This window comes from Phyllobates terribilis, unplaced genomic scaffold (assembly GCF_046119375.1).
Source record: "Phyllobates terribilis strain yellow unplaced genomic scaffold, ASM4611937v1 Scaffold_1__5_contigs__length_1240528914, whole genome shotgun sequence".
In the NCBI taxonomy this organism is placed as follows: Eukaryota; Metazoa; Chordata; class Amphibia; order Anura; family Dendrobatidae; genus Phyllobates; species Phyllobates terribilis.
In genome coordinates this window covers 817532170-817549677 of record NW_027362761.1, presented here as the reverse complement: position 1 = coordinate 817549677, position 17508 = coordinate 817532170, and the positions used below count along the sequence as shown (strand labels likewise).

General features: G+C 35.7%; 4 non-coding genes across 4 annotated transcripts; all 4 read right to left on the bottom strand.

The window, feature by feature from the left end:
• Positions 1–1998: 1998 nt before the first annotated feature.
• Positions 1999–2071, bottom strand: TRNAK-UUU (transfer RNA lysine (anticodon UUU)). The gene has a single exon. It is a non-coding gene; the product is annotated as a tRNA-Lys (tRNA).
• Positions 2072–4100: 2029 nt separating this feature from the next.
• On the bottom strand, positions 4101–4173 carry TRNAK-UUU (transfer RNA lysine (anticodon UUU)). Its single transcript has one exon. It is a non-coding gene; the product is annotated as a tRNA-Lys (tRNA).
• Positions 4174–5150: 977 nt separating this feature from the next.
• TRNAK-UUU (transfer RNA lysine (anticodon UUU)) lies at positions 5151–5223 on the bottom strand. The gene has a single exon. It is a non-coding gene; the product is annotated as a tRNA-Lys (tRNA).
• Positions 5224–6200: 977 nt separating this feature from the next.
• Positions 6201–6273, bottom strand: TRNAK-UUU (transfer RNA lysine (anticodon UUU)). The gene has a single exon. It is a non-coding gene; the product is annotated as a tRNA-Lys (tRNA).
• Between the last annotated feature and the right edge of the window lie 11235 nt (positions 6274–17508).

Sequence of the window (17508 nt, the reverse complement as noted above, 5' to 3'; positions counted from 1 at the left end):
AAGATTTGCTTCTGATTCATCTAAATGTATCTTCAGATATGTTGATTTTTTTCATATGTGTGTACATACCCAAAACCAAAGCCAGCACATAGTCTGCCAGCATAATGAGGTGTCAGGTTACATCTCTTTTTATACTCTATGTATAGGAAACAGGGGAAGAAGAGTGATGAGTATTCAGCCCAGTGAACGGCTATCAGATATGGGCAGTTAAAGGCAGGTGAAGTTGCATCATCAAGCGGTTGATTTAGTTTACTCCAAAGCTGAATTCACATTCACACAGCTCAGTATTGATTAATTTTGACTTTCATATTGGTACTGCTAAATGTGCTGCAAAGAAAAAAAAGTAGGAATCACTCTGATTCTGTGTGTTTTTTATGGGAGACATCATAGCTGCTAGTTTCCACACATCAGCTTAAAGAGTATTGAAAGTTAGACATAGAGTCTACAGAGGGAAAAATGCCGAAAACAAGTCATAAAATTGCCAAAGTAGTGTTAATCCTCATATCCACATGACATTTATTTCTGAAAAGCTAGGTATGATTTAAACAAAGCTAAATGATAGGTCTAGGTTAAAAAGCCTCAAAACTGAACAATGACGTAAATAATGGACCCTCAGATTAAAAGACGGTGCTTTACTGACTGAGCTGTCCAATTTTCTTTCTAAGTGCACTGTTGCAACATTTTAAAAAAAAATGTCTCTGTCCATATTTAATTATATTCAGAAAAGTTTTCATTCAATATGACTGTTCAAAGCCATAACCATGCACATAATCAATAATTTGTCGTGAGTTTGGACATATTCAAAGACATGTTTTTTTGCTTTTTCTCTAGTGTATAAGAGCATTTTATTTCTCATGTCAAACAAGTGCATTAAGCATGCAACTAATCTTCAAGCACAAGCTGAGATTTGAACAATACAAAGTGATCTGCTGAGATTTAAAGGCTTAACGCCTGAATAGGGACTTGAACCCTGGACCCTCAGATTAAAAGTCTGATTCACTACCGACTGAGCTATCCAGGCTCCTTCTGAACAAACTTAGCACATTTTTCAAGATTTACTTCCGATTCATCTAAATGTATCTTCAGATATGTTGATTTTTTTCATATGTATGTACATACCCAAAACCAAAGCCAGCACATAGTCTGCCAGCATAATGAGGTGTCAGGTTACATCTCTTTTTATACTCTATGTATAGGAAACAGGGGAAGAGGAGTGATGAGTATTCAGCCCAGTGAAAGGCTATCAGATTTGGGCAGTTAAAGGCAGGTGAAGTTGCATCATCAAACGGTTGATTTAGTTTACTCCAAAGCTGAATTCACATTCACACAGCTCAGTATTGATTAATTTTGACTTTCATATTGGTACTGCTAAATGTGCTGCAAAGAAAAAAAAGTAGGAATCACTCTGATTCTGTGTGTTTTTTATGGGAGACATCATAGCTGCTAGTTTCCACACATCAGCTTAAAGAGTTTTGAAAGTTAGACATAGAGTCTACAGAGGGAAAAATGCCGAAAACAAGTCATAAAATTGCCAAGGTAGTGTTAATCCTCATATCCACATGACATTTATTTCTGAAAAGCTAGGTATGATTTAAACAAAGCTAAATGATAGGTCTAGGTTAAAAAGCCTCAAAACTGAACAATGACGTAAATAATGGACCCTCAGATTAAAAGACGGGTGCTTTACAGACTGAGCTATCCAGGTTCTTTCTAAGTGCACTTTTGCAACATTTTCAAAAAAAATGTCTCTGTCCATATTTAAGTATACTCAGAAAAATTATCATCCAATATGACTGTTCAAAGCCAAAACCAAGCACATAATCAATGATTTGTCGTGAATTTGGACATATTCAAAGACATGTTTTTTGTTTTTTTCTCTAGTGTAAAAGAGCATTTTATTTCTCATGTCAAACAAGTGCATTAAGCATGCAACTAATCTTCCAGCACAAGCTGAGATTTAAACAATACAAAGTGATCTGTTGAGATTTAAAAGCTTAATGCCTGAACAGGGACTTGAACCCTGGACCCTCAGATTAAAAGTCTGATGCTCTACCAACTGAGCTATCCAGGCTCCTTCTAAGCACTTTTAGCACATTTTTCAAGATTTGCTTCTGATTCATCTAAATGTATCTTCAGATATGTTGATTTTTTTCATATGTGTGTACATACCCAAAACCAAAGCCAGCACATAGTCTGCCAGCATAATGAGGTGTCAGGTTACATCTCTTTTTATACTCTATGTATAGGAAACAGGGGAAGAGGAGTGATGAGTATTCAGCCCAGTGAAAGGCTATCAGATTTGGACAGTTAAAGGCAGGTGAAGTTGCATCATCAAGCGGTTGATTTAGTTTACTCCAAAGCTGAATTCACATTCACACAGCTCAGTATTGATTAATTTTGACTTTCATATTGGTACTGCTAAATGTGCTGCAAAGAAAAAAAAGTAGGAATCACTCTGATTCTGTGTGTTTTTTATGGTAGACATCATAGCTGCTAGTTTCCACCCATCAGCTTAAAGAGTATAGAAAGTGAGACATAGAGTCTACAGAGGGAAATATGCCGAAAACAAGTCATAAAATTGCCAAAGTAGTGTTAATCCTCATATCCACATGACATTTATTTCTGAAAAGCTAGGTATGATTTAAACAAAGCTAAATGATAGGTCTAGGTTAAAAAGCCTCAAAACTGAACAATGACGCAAATAATGGACGCTCAGATTAAAAGACGGGTGCTTTACTGACTGAGCTATCCAGGTTCTTTCTAAGTGCACTTTTGCAACATTTTCGAAAAAAATGTCTCTGTCCATATTTAAGTTTACTCAGAAAAATTATCATCCAATATGACTGTTCAAATCCAAAACCAAGCACATAATCAATGATTTGTCGTGAATTTGGACATATTCAAAGACATGTTTTTTGTTTTTTTCTCTAGTGTAAATGAGCATTTTATTTCTCATGTCAAACAAGTGCATTAAGCATGCAACTAATCTTCAAGCACAAGCTGAGATTTAAACAATACAAAGTGATCTGTTGAGATTTAAAAGCTTAACGCCTGAAAAGGTACTTGAACCCTGGACCCTCAGATTAAAAGTCTGATGCTCTACCGACTGGTAGAGCATCAAGCTCCTTCTGAACAAACTTAGCACATTTTTCAAGATTTACTTCCGATTCATCTAAATGTATCTTCAGATATGTTGATTTTTTTCATGTGTGTGTACATACCCAAAACCAAAGCCAGCACATAGTCTGCCAGCATAATGAGATGTCAGGTTACATCTATTTTTATACTCTATGTATAGGAAACAGGGGAAGAAGAGTGATGAGTATTCAGCCCATTGAAAGGCTATCAGATTTGGGCAGTTAAAGGCAGGTGAAGTTGCATCATCAAGCGGTTGATTTAGTTTACTCCAAAGCTGAATTCACATTCACACAGCTCAGTATTGATTAATTTTGACTTTCATATTTGTACTGCTAAATGTGCTGCAAAGAAAAAAAAGTAAGAATCACTCTGATTCTGTGTGTTTTTTATGGGAGACATCATAGCTGCTAGTTTCCACACATCAGCTTAAAGAGTTTTGAAAGTTAGACATAGAGTCTACAGAGGGAAAAATGCCGAAAACAAGTCATAAAATTGCCAAAGTAGTGTTAATCCTCATATCCACATGACATTTATTTCTGAAAAGCTAGGTATGATTTAAACAAAGCTAAATGATAGGTCTAGGTTAAAAAGCCTCAAAACTGAACAATGACGTAAATAATGGACCCTCAGATTAAAAGACGGGTGCTTTACAGACTGAGCTATCCAGGTTCTTTCTAAGTGCACTTTTGCAACACTTTCAAAAAAAATGTCTCTGTCCATATTTAAGTATACTCAGAAAAATTATCATCCAATATGAGTGTTCAAAACCAAAACCAAGCACATAATCAATGATTTGTCGTGAATTTGGACATATTCAAAGACATGTTTTTTGTTTTTTTCTCTAGTGTAAAAGAGCATTTTATTTCTCATGTCAAACAAGTGCATTAAGCATGCAACTAATCTTCAAGCACAAGCTGAGATTTAAACAATACAAAGTGATCTGTTGAGATTTAAAAGCTTAATGCCTGAACAGGGACTTGAACCCTGGACCCTCAGATTAAAAGTCTGATGCTCTACCGACTGAGCTATCCAGGCTCCTTTTGAGCAAACTTAACACATTTTTCAAGATTTGCTTCTGATTCATCTAAATGTATCTTCAGATATGTTGATTTTTTTCATATGTGTGTACATACCCAAAACCAAAGCCAGCACATAGTCTGCCAGCATAATGAGGTGTCAGGTTACATCTCTTTTTATACTCTATGTATAGGAAACAGGGGAAGAGGAGTGATGAGTATTCAGCCCAGTGAACGGCTATCAGATTTGGGCAGTTAAAGGCAGGTGAAGTTGCATCATCAAGCGGTTGATTTAGTTTACTCCAAAGCTGAATTCACATTCACACAGCTCAGTATTGTTTAATTTTGACTTTCATATTGGTACTGCTAAATGTGCTGCAAAGAAAAAAAAGTAGGAATCACTCTGATTCTGTGTGTTTTTTATGGGAGACATCATAGCTGCTAGTTTCCACACATCAGCTTAAAGAGTATTGAAAGTTAGACATAGAGTCTACAGAGGGAAAAATGCCGAAAACAAGTCATAAAATTGCCAAAGTAGTGTTAATCCTCATATCCACATGACATTTATTTCTGAAAAGCTAGGTATGATTTAAACAAAGCTAAATGATAGGTCTAGGTTAAAAAGCCTCAAAACTGAACAATGACGTAAATAATGGACCCTCAGATTAAAAGACGGGTGCTTTACAGACTGAGCTATCCAGGTTCTTTCTAAGTGCACTTTTGCAACATTTTCAAAAAAAATGTCTCTGTCCATATTTAAGTATACTCAGAAAAATTATCATCCAATATGACTGTTCAAAGCCAAAACCAAGCACATAATCAATGATTTGTCGTGAATTTGGACATATTCAAAGACATGTTTTTTGTTTTTTTCTCTAGTGTAAAAGAGCATTTTATTTCTCATGTCAAACAAGTGCATTAAGCATGCAACTAATCTTCAAGCACAAGCTGAGATTTAAACAATACAAAGTGATCTATTGAGATTTAAAAGCTTAATGCCTGAACAGGGACTTGAACCCTGGACCCTCAGATTAAAAGTCTGATGCTCTACCGACTGAGCTATCCAGGATCCTTCTTAGCACTTTTAGCACATTTTTCAAGATTTGCTTCTGATTCATCTAAATGTATCTTCAGATATGTTGATTTTTTTCATATGTGTGTACATACCCAAAACCAAAGCCAGCACATAGTCTGCCAGCATAATGAGGTGTCAGGTTACATCTCTTTTTATACTCTATGTATAGGAAACAGGGGAAGAGGAGTGATGAGTATTCAGCCCAGTGAACGGTTATCAGATATGGGCAGTTAAAGGCAGGTGAAGTTGCATCATCAAGCGGTTGATTTAGTTTACTCCAAAGCTGAATTCACATTCACACAGCTCAGTATTGATTAATTTTGACTTTCATATTGGTACTGCTAAATGTGCTGCAAAGAAAAAAAAGTAGGAATCACTCTGATTCTGTGTGTTTTTTATGGGAGACATCATAGCTGCTAGTTTCCACACATCAGCTTAAAGAGTATTGAAAGTTAGACATAGAGTCTACAGAGGGAAAAATGCCGAAAACAAGTCATAAAATTGCCAAAGTAGTGTTAATCCTCATATCCACATGACATTTATTTCTGAAAAGCTAGGTATGATTTAAACAAAGCTAAATGATAGGTCTAGGTTAAAAAGCCTCAAAACTGAACAATGACGTAAATAATGGACCCTCAGATTAAAAGACGGGTGCTTTACAGACTGAGCTATCCAGGTTCTTTCTAAGTGCACTTTTGCAACATTTTCAAAAAAAATGTCTCTGTCCATATTTAAGTATACTCAGAAAAATTATCATCCAATATGACTGTTCAAAGCCAAAACCAAGCACATAATCAATGATTTGTCGTGAATTTGGACATATTCAAAGACATGTTTTTTGTTTTTTTCTCTAGTGTAAAAGAGCATTTTATTTCTCATGTCAAACAAGTGAATTAAGCATGCAACTAATCTTCAAGCACAAGCTGAGATTTAAACAATACAAAGTGATCTGTTGAGATTTAAAGGCTTAATGCCTGAACAGGGACTTGAACCCTGGACCCTCAGATTAAAAGTCTGATGCTCTACCGACTGAGCTATCCAGGCTCCTTCTGAACAAACTTAGCACATTTTTCAAGATTTACTTCCGATTCTTCTAAATGTATCTTCAGATATGTTGATTTTTTTCATATGTGTGTACATACCCAAAACCAAAGCCAGCACATAGTCTGCCAGCATAATGAGGTGTCAGGTTACATCTCTTTTTATACTCTATGTATAGGAAACAGGGTAAGAGGAGTGATGAGTATTCAGCCCAGTGAAAGGCTATCAGATTTGGGCAGTTAAAGGCAGGTGAAGTTGCATCATCAAGCAGTTGATTTAGTTTACTCCAAAGCTGAATTCACATTCACACAGCTCAGTATTGATTAATTTTGACTTTCATATTGGTACTGCTAAATGTGCTGCAAAGAAAAAAAAGTAGGAATCACTCTGATTCTGTGTGTTTTTTTATGGGAGACATCATAGCTGCTAGTTTCCACACATCAGCTTAAAGAGTATTAAAAGTTAGACATAGCGTCTACAGAGGGAAAAATGCAGAAAACAAGTCATAAAATTGCCAAAATAGTGTTAATCCTCATATCCACATGACATTTATTTCTGAAAAGCTAGGTATGATTTAAACAAAGCTAAATGATAGATCTAGGTTAAAAAGCCTCAAAACTGAACAATGACGTAAATAATGGACCCTCAGATTAAAAGACGGTGCTTTACTGACTGAGCTGTCCAATTTTCTTTCTAAGTGCACTGTTGCAACATTTTAAAAAAAAATGTCTCTGTCCATATTTAATTATATTCAGAAAAGTTTTCATTCAATATGACTGTTCAAAGCCATAACCATGCACATAATCAATAATTTGTCGTGAGTTTGGACATATTCAAAGACATATTTTTTTGCTTTTTCTCTAGTGTATAAGAGCATTTTATTTCTCATGTCAAACAAGTGCATTAAGCATGCAACTAATCTTCAAGCACAAGCTGAGATTTGAACAATACAAAGTGATCTGCTGAGATTTAAAGGCTTAACGCCTGAATAGGGACTTGAACCCTGGACCCTCAGATTAAAAGTCTGATTCACTACCGACTGAGCTATCCAGGCTCCTTCTGAACAAACTTAGCACATTTTTCAAGATTTACTTCCGATTCATCTAAATGTATCTTCAGATATGTTGATTTTTTTCATATGTATGTACATACCCAAAACCAAAGCCAGCACATAGTCTGCCAGCATAATGAGGTGTCAGGTTACATCTCTTTTTATACTCTATGTATAGGAAACAGGGGAAGAGGAGTGATGAGTATTCAGCCCAGTGAAAGGCTATCAGATTTGGGCAGTTAAAGGCAGGTGAAGTTGCATCATCAAACGGTTGATTTAGTTTACTCCAAAGCTGAATTCACATTCACACAGCTCAGTATTGATTAATTTTGACTTTCATATTGGTACTGCTAAATGTGCTGCAAAGAAAAAAAAGTAGGAATCACTCTGATTCTGTGTGTTTTTTATGGGAGACATCATAGCTGCTAGTTTCCACACATCAGCTTAAAGAGTATCGAAAGTTAGACATAGAGTCTACAGAGGGAAAAATGCCGAAAACAAGTCATAAAATTGCCAAAGTAGTGTTAATCCTCATATCCACATGACATTTATTTCTGAAAAGCTAGGTATGATTTAAACAAAGCTAAATGATAGGTCTAGGTTAAAAAGCCTCAAAACTGGACAATGACGTAAATAATGGACCCTCAGATTAAAAGACGGGTGCTTTACAGACTGAGCTATCCAGGTTCTTTCTAAGTGCACTTTTGCAACATATTCAAAAAAAATGTCTCTGTCCATATTTAAGTATACTCAGAAAAATTATCATCCAATATGACTGTTCAAAGCCAAAACCAAGCACATAATCAATGATTTGTCGTGAATTTGGACATATTCAAAGACATGTTTTTTGTTTTTTTCTCTAGTGTAAAAGAGCATTTTATTTCTCATGTCAAACAAGTGCATTAAGCATGCAACTAATCTTCAAGCACAAGCTGAGATTTAAACAATACAAAGTGATCTGTTGAGATTTAAAAGCTTAATGCCTGAAAAGGGACTTAAACCCTGGACCCTCAGATTAAAAGTCTGATGCTCTACCGACTGGTAGAGCATCAAGCTCCTTCTGAACAAACTTAGCACATTTTTCAAGATTTACTTCCGATTCATCTAAATGTATCTTCAGATATGTTGATTTTTTTCATATGTGTGTACATACCCAAAACCAAAGCCAGCACATAGTCTTCCAGCATAATGAGGTGTCAGGTTACATCTCTTTTTATACTCTATGTATAGGAAACAGGGGAAGAGGAGTGATGAGTATTCAGCCCAGTGAAAGGCTATCAGATTTGGGCAGTTAAAGGCAGGTGAAGTTGCATCATCAAGCGGTTGATTTAGTTTACTCCAAAGCTGAATTCACATTCACACAGCTCAGTATTGATTAATTTTGACTTTCATATTGGTACTGCTAAATGTGCTGCAAAGAAAAAAAAGTAGGAATCACTCTGATTCTGTGTGTTTTTTATGGGAGACATCATAGCTGCTAGTTTCCACACATCAGCTTAAAGAGCATTTAGAGTTAGACATAGAGTCTACAGAGGGAAAAATGCAGAAAACAAGTCATAAAATTGCCAAAGTAGTGTTAATCCTCATATCCACATGACATTTATTTCTGAAAAGCTAGGTATGATTTAAACAAAGCTAAATGATAGGTCTAGGTTAAAAAGCCTCAAAACTGAACAATGACGTAAATAATGGACCCTCAGATTAAAAGACGGGTGCTTTACAGACTGAGCTATCCAGGTTCTTTCTAAGTGCACTTTTGCAACATTTTCAAAAAAAATGTCTCTGTCCATATTTAAGTATACTCAGAAAAATTATCATCCAATATGACTGTTCAAAGCCAAAACCAAGCACATAATCAATGATTTGTCGTGAATTTGGACATATTCAAAGACATGTTTTTTGTTTTTTACTCTAGTGTAAAAGAGCATTTTATTTCTCATGTCAAACAAGTGCATTAAGCATGCAACTAATCTTCAAGCACAAGCTGATATTTAAATAATACCAAGTGATCTGTTGAGATTTAAAGGCTTAACGCCTGAACAGGGGCTTGAACCCTGAACCCTCAGATTAAAAGTATGATGCTCTAACGACTGAGGTATCCACGCTCCTTCTGAACAAGCTTAGCACATTTTTCAAGATTTGCTTCTGATTCATCTATATGAATCTTCAGATATGTTGATTTTTTTCATATGTGTGTACATACCCAAAACCAAAGCCAGCACATAGTCTGCCAGCATAATGAGGTGTCAGGTTACATCTCTTTTTATACTCTATGTATAGGAAACAGGGGAAGAGGAATGATGAGTATTCAGCCCAGTGAAAGGCTATCAGATTTGGGCAGTTAAAGGCAGGTGAAGTTGCATCATCAAGCGGTTGATTTAGTTTACTCCAAAGCTGAATTCACATTCACACAGCTCAGTATTGATTAATTTTAACTTTCATATTGGTACTGCTAAATGTGCTGCAAAGAAAAAAAAGTAGGAATCACTCTGATTCTGTGTGTTTTTTTATGGGAGACATCATAGCTGCTAGTTTCCACACATCAGCTTAAAGAGTATTAAAAGTTAGACATAGCGTCTACAGAGGGAAAAATGCAGAAAACAAGTCATAAAATTGCCAAAGTAGTGTTAATCCTCATATCCACATAACATTTATTTCTGAAAAGCTAGGTATGATTTAAACAAAGCTAAATGATAGGTCTAGGTTAAAAAGCCTCAAAACTGAACAATGACGTAAATAATGGACCCTCAGATTAAAAGACGGGTGCTTTACTGACTGAGCTGTCCAATTTTCTTTCTAAGTGCACTGTTGCAACATTTTCGAAAAAAATGTCTCTGTCCATATTTAAGTTTACTCAGAAAAATTATCATCCAATATGACTGTTCAAAGCCAAAACCAAGCACATAATCAATGATTTGTCGTGAATTTGGACATATTCAAAGACATGTTTTTTGTTTTTTTCTCTAGTGTAAAAGAGCATTTTATTTCTCATGTCAAACAAGTGCATTAAGCATGCAACTAATCTTCAAGCACAAGCTGAGATTTAAACAATACAAAGTGATCTGTTGAGATTTAAAAGCTTAACGCCTGAAAAGGGACTTGAACCCTGGACCCTCAGATTAAAAGTCTGATGCTCTACCGACTGGTAGAGCATCAAGCTCCTTCTGAACAAACTTAGCACATTTTTCAAGATTTACTTACGATTCATCTAAATGTATCTTCAGATATGTTGATTTTTTTCATGTGTGTGTACATACCCAAAACCAAAGCCAGCACATAGTCTGCCAGCATAATGAGGTGTCAGGTTATATCTCTTTTTATACTCTATGTATAGGAAACAGGGGAAGAGGAGTGATGAGTATTCAGCCCATTGAAAGGCTATCAGATTTGGGCAGTTAAAGGCAGGTGAAGTTGCATCATCAAGCGGTTGATTTAGTTTACTCCAAAGCTGAATTCACATTCACACAGCTCAGTATTGATTAATTTTGACTTTCATATTGGTACTGCTAAATGTGCTGCAAAGAAAAAAAAGTAGGAATCACTCTGATTCTGTGTGTTTTTTATGGGAGACATCATAGCTGCTAGTTTCCACACATCAGCTTAAAGAGTATTGAAAGTTAGACATAGAGTCTACAGAGGGAAAAATGCCGAAAACAAGTCATAAAATTGCCAAAGTAGTGTTAATCCTCATATCCACATGACATTTATTTCTGAAAAGCTAGGTATGATTTAAACAAAGCTAAATGATAGGTCTAGGTTAAAAAGCCTCAAAACTGAACAATGACGTAAATAATGGACCCTCAGATTAAAAGACGGGTGCTTTACAGACTGAGCTATCCAGGTTCTTTCTAAGTGCACTTTTGCAACATTTTCAAAAAAAATGTCTCTGTCCATATTTAAGTATGCTCAGAAAAATTATCATACAATATGAGTGTTCAAAGCCAAAACCAAGCACATAATCAATGATTTGTCGTGAATTTGGACATATTCAAAGACATGTTTTTTGTTTTTTTCTCTAGTGTAAAAGAGCATTTTATTTCTGATGTCAAACAAGTGCATTAAGCATGCAACTAATCTTCAAGCACAAGCTGAGATTTAAACAATACAAAGTGATCTGTTGAGATTTAAAAGCTTAACGCCTGAACAGGGACTTGAACCCTGGACCCTCAGATTAAAAGTCTGATGCTCTACCAACTGGTAGAGCATCATGCTCCTTCTGAACAAACTTAGCACATTTTTCAAAATTTACTTCCGATTCATCTAAATGTATCTTCAGATATGTTGATTTTTTTCATATGTGTGTACATACGAAAAAACCAAAGCCAGCACATAGTCTGCCAGCATAATGAGGTGTCAGGTTACATTTCTTTTTATACTCTATGTATAGGAAACAGGGGAAGAGGAATGATGAGTATTCAGCCCAGTGAAAGGCTATCAGATTTGGGCAGTTAAAGGCAGGTGAAGTTGCATCAACAAGCGGTTGATTTAGTTTACTCCAAAGCTGAATTCACATTCACACAGCTCAGTATTGATTAATTTTGACTTTCATATTGGTACTGCTAAATGTGCTGCAAAGAAAAAAATGTAGGAATCACTCTGATTCTGTGTGTTTTTTATGGGAGACATCATAGCTGCTAGTTTCCACACATCAGCTTAAAGAGTTTTGAAAGTTAGACATAGAGTCTACAGAGGGAAAAATGCCGAAAACAAGTCATAAAATTGCCAAAGTAGTGTTAATCCTCATATCCACATGACATTTATTTCTGAAAAGCTAGGTATGATTTAAACAAAGCTAAATGATAGGTCTAGGTTAAAAAGCCTCAAAACTGAACAATGACGTAAATAATGGACCCTCAGATTAAAAGACGGGTGCTTTACAGATTGAGCTATCCAGGTTCTTTCTAAGTGCACTTTTGCAACATTTTCGAAAAAAATGTCTCTGTCCATATTTAAGTTTACTCAGAAAAATTATCATCCAATATGACTGTTCAAAGCCAAAACCAAGCACATAATCAATGATTTGTCGTGTATTTGGACATATTCAAAGACATGTTTTTTGTTTTTTTCTCTAGTGTAAAAGAGCATTTTATTTCTCATGTCAAACAAGTGCATTAAGCATGCAACTAATCTTCAAGCACAAGCTGAGATTTAAACAATACAAAGTGATCTGTTGAGATTTAAAAGCTTAACGCCTGAAAAGGGACTTGAACCCTGGACCCTCAGATTAAAAGTCTGATGCTCTACCGACTGGTAGAGCATCAAGTTCCTTCTGAACAAACTTAGCACATTTTTCAAGATTTACTTACGATTCATCTAAATGTATCTTCAGATATGTTGATTTTTTTCATGTGTGTGTACATACCCAAAACCAAAGCCAGCACATAGTCTGCCAGCATAATGAGGTGTCAGGTTACATCTCTTTTTATACTCTATGTATAGGAAACAGGGGAAGAGGAGTGATGAGTATTCAGCCCATTGAAAGGCTATCAGATTTGGGCAGTTAAAGGCAGGTGAAGTTGCATCATCAAGCGGTTGATTTAGTTTACTCCAAAGCTGAATTCACATTCACACAGCTCAGTATTGATTAATTTTGACTTTCATATTGGTACTGCTAAATGTGCTGCAAAGAAAAAAAAGTAGGAATCACTCTGATTCTGTGTGTTTTTTATGGGAGACATCATAGCTGCTAGTTTCCACACATCAGCTTAAAGAGTTTTGAAAGTTAGACATAGAGTCTACAGAGGGAAAAATGCCGAAAACAAGTCATAAAATTGCCAAAGTAGTGTTAATCCTCATATCCACATGACATTTATTTCTGAAAAGCTAGGTATGATTTAAACAAAGCTAAATGATAGGTCTAGGTTAAAAAGCCTCAAAACTGAACAATGACGTAAATAATGGACCCTCAGTTTAAAAGACGGGTGCTTTACAGACTGAGCTATCCAGGTTCTTTCTAAGTGCACTTTTGCAACATTTTCGAAAAAAATGTCTCTGTCCATATTTAAGTTTACTCAGAAAAATTATCATCCAATATGAGTGTTCAAAGCCAAAACCAAGCACATAATCAATGATTTGTCGTGAATTTGGACATATTCAAAGACATGTTTTTTGTTTTTTTCTCTAGTGTAAAAGAGCATTTTATTTCTGATGTCAAACATGTGCATTAAGCATGCAACTAATCTTCAAGCACAAGCTGAGATTTAAACAATACAAAGTGATCTGTTGAGATTTAAAAGCTTAACGCCTAAACAGGGACTTGAACCCTGGACCCTCAGATTAAAAGTCTGATGCTCTACCAACTGGTAGACCATCAGGCTCCTTCTGAACAAACTTAGCACATTTTTCAAAATTTACTTCCGATTCATCTAAATGTATCTTCAGATATGTTGATTTTTTTCATATGTGTGTACATACCCAAAACCAAAGCCAGCACATAGTCTGCCAGCATAATGAGGTGTCAGGTTACATCTCTTTTTATACTCTATGTATAGGAAACAGGGGAAGAGGAATGATGAGTATTCAGCCCAGTGAAAGGCTATCAGATTTGGGCAGTTAAAGTCAGGTGAAGTTGCATCATCAAGCGGTTGATTTAGTTTACTCCAAAGCTGAATTCACATTCACACAGCTCAGTATTGATTAATTTTGACTTTCATATTGGTACTGCTAAATGTGCTGCAAAGAAAAAAAAGTAGGAATCACTCTGATTCTGTGTGTTTTTTATGGGAGACATCATAGCTGCTAGTTTCCACACATCAGCTTAAAGAGTTTTGAAAGTTAGACATAGAGTCTACAGAGGGAAAAATGCCGAAAACAAGTCATAAAATTGCCAAAGTAGTGTTAATCCTCATATCCACATAACATTTATTTCTGAAAAGCTAGGTATGATTTAAACAAAGCTAAATGATAGGTCTAGGTTAAAAAGCCTCAAAACTGAACAATGACGTAAATAATGGACCCTCAGATTAAAAGACGGGTGCTTTACTGACTGAGCTATCCAGGTTCTTTCTAAGTGCACTTTTGCAACATTTTCAAAAAAAATGTCTCTGTCCATATTTAAGTATGCTCAGAAAAATTATCATACAATATGAGTGTTCAAAGCCAAAACCAAGCACATAATCAATGATTTGTCGTGAATTTGGACATATTCAAAGACATGTTTTTTGTTTTTTTCTCTAGTGTAAAAGAGCATTTTATTTCTGATGTCAAACAAGTGCATTAAGCATGCAACTAATCTTCAAGCACAAGCTGAGATTTAAACAATACAAAGTGATCTGTTGAGATTTAAAAGCTTAACGCCTGAACAGGGACTTGAACCCTGGACCCTCAGATTAAAAGTCTGATGCTCTACCAACTGGTAGACCATCAAGCTCCTTCTGAACAAACTTAGCACATTTTTCAAAATTTACTTCCGATTCATCTAAATGTATCTTCAGATATGTTGATTTTTTTCATATGTGTGTACATACGAAAAAACCAAAGCCAGCACATAGTCTGCCAGCATAATGAGGTGTCAGGTTACATTTCTTTTTATACTCTATGTATAGGAAACAGGGGAAGAGGAATGATGAGTATTCAGCCCAGTGAAAGGCTATCAGATTTGGGCAGTTAAAGGCAGGTGAAGTTGCATCAACAAGCGGTTGATTTAGTTTACTCCAAAGCTGAATTCACATTCACACAGCTCAGTATTGATTAATTTTGACTTTCATATTGGTACTGCTAAATGTGCTGCAAAGAAAAAAATGTAGGAATCACTCTGATGCTGTGTGTTTTTTATGGGAGACATCATAGCTGCTAGTTTCCACACATCAGCTTAAAGAGTTTTGAAAGTTAGACATAGAGTCTACAGAGGGAAAAATGCCGAAAACAAGTCATAAAATTGCCAAAGTAGTGTTAATCCTCATATCCACATGACATTTATTTCTGAAAAGCTAGGTATGATTTAAACAAAGCTAAATGATAGGTCTAGGTTAAAAAGCCTCAAAACTGAACAATGACGTAAATAATGGACCCTCAGATTAAAAGACGGGTGCTTTACAGATTGAGCTATCCAGGTTCTTTCTAAGTGCACTTTTGCAACATTTTCGAAAAAAATGTCTCTGTCCATATTTAAGTTTACTCAGAAAAATTATCATCCAATATGACTGTTCAAAGCCAAAACCAAGCACATAATCAATGATTTGTCGTGTATTTGGACATATTCAAAGACATGTTTTTTGTTTTTTTCTCTAGTGTAAAAGAGCATTTTATTTCTCATGTCAAACAAGTGCATTAAGCATGCAACTAATCTTCAAGCACAAGCTGAGATTTAAACAATACAAAGTGATCTGTTGAGATTTAAAAGCTTAACGCCTGAAAAGGGACTTGAACCCTGGACCCTCAGATTAAAAGTCTGATGCTCTACCGACTGGTAGAGCATCAAGCTCCTTCTGAACAAACTTAGCACATTTTTCAAGATTTACTTACGATTCATCTAAATGTATCTTCAGATATGTTGATTTTTTTCATGTGTGTGTACATACCCAAAACCAAAGCCAGCACATAGTCTGCCAGCATAATGAGGTGTCAGGTTACATCTCTTTTTATACTCTATGTATAGGAAACAGGGGAAGAGGAGTGATGAGTATTCAGCCCATTGAAAGGCTATCAGATTTGGGCAGTTAAAGGCAGGTGAAGTTGCATCATCAAGCGGTTGATTTCGTTTACTCCAAAGCTGAATTCACATTCACACAGCTCAGTATTGAATTATTTTGACTTTCATATTGGTACTGCTAAATGTGCTGCAAAGAAAAAAAAGTAGGAATCACTCTGATTCTTTGTGTTTTTTATGGGAGACATCATAGCTGCTAGTTTCCACACATCAGCTTAAAGAGTTTTGAAAGTTAGACATAGAGTCTACAGAGGGAAAAATGCCGAAAACAAGTCATAAAATTGCCAAAGTAGTGTTAATCCTCATATCCACATGACATTTATTTCTGAAAAGCTAGGTATGATTTAAACAAAGCTAAATGATAGGTCTAGGTTAAAAAGCCTCAAAACTGAACAATGACGTAAATAATGGACCCTCAGTTTAAAAGACGGGTGCTTTACAGACTGAGCTATCCAGGTTCTTTCTAAGTGCACTTTTGCAACATTTTCGAAAAAAATGTCTCTGTCCATATTTAAGTTTACTCAGAAAAATTATCATCCAATATGAGTGTTCAAAGCCAAAACCAAGCACATAATCAATGATTTGTCGTGAATTTGGACATATTCAAAGACATGTTTTTTGTTTTTTTCTCTAGTGTAAAAGAGCATTTTATTTCTGATGTCAAACATGTGCATTAAGCATGCAACTAATCTTCAAGCACAAGCTGAGATTTAAACAATACAAAGTGATCTGTTGAGATTTAAAAGCTTAACGCCTGAACAGGGACTTGAACCCTGGACCCTCAGATTAAAAGTCTGATGCTCTACCAACTGGTAGACCATCAGGCTCCTTCTGAACAAACTTAGCACATTTTTCAAAATTTACTTCCGATTCATCTAAATGTATCTTCAGATATGTTGATTTTTTTCATATGTGTGTACATACCCAAAACCAAAGCCAGCACATAGTCTGCCAGCATAATGAGGTGTCAGGTTACATCTCTTTTTATACTCTATGTATAGGAAACAGGGGAAGAGGAATGATGAGTATTCAGCCCAGTGAAAGGCTATCAGATTTGGGCAGTTAAAGTCAGGTGAAGTTGCATCATCAAGCGGTTGATTTAGTTTACTCCAAAGCTGAATTCACATTCACACAGCTCAGTATTGATTAATTTTGACTTTCATATTGGTACTGCTAAATGTGCTGCAAAGAAAAAAAAGTAGGAATCACTCTGATTCTGTGTGTTTTTTATGGGAGACATCATAGCTGCTAGTTTCCACACATCAGCTTAAAGAGTTTTGAAAGTTAGACATAGAGTCTACAGAGGGAAAAATGCCGAAAACAAGTCATAAAATTGCCAAAGTAGTGTTAATCCTCATATCCACATAACATTTATTTCTGAAAAGCTAGGTATGATTTAAACAAAGCTAAATGATAGGTCTAGGTTAAAAAGCCTCAAAACTGAACAATGACGTAAATAATGGACCCTCAGATTAAAAGACGGGTGCTTTACTGACTGAGCTGTCCAATTTTCTTTCTAAGTGCACTGTTGCAACATTTT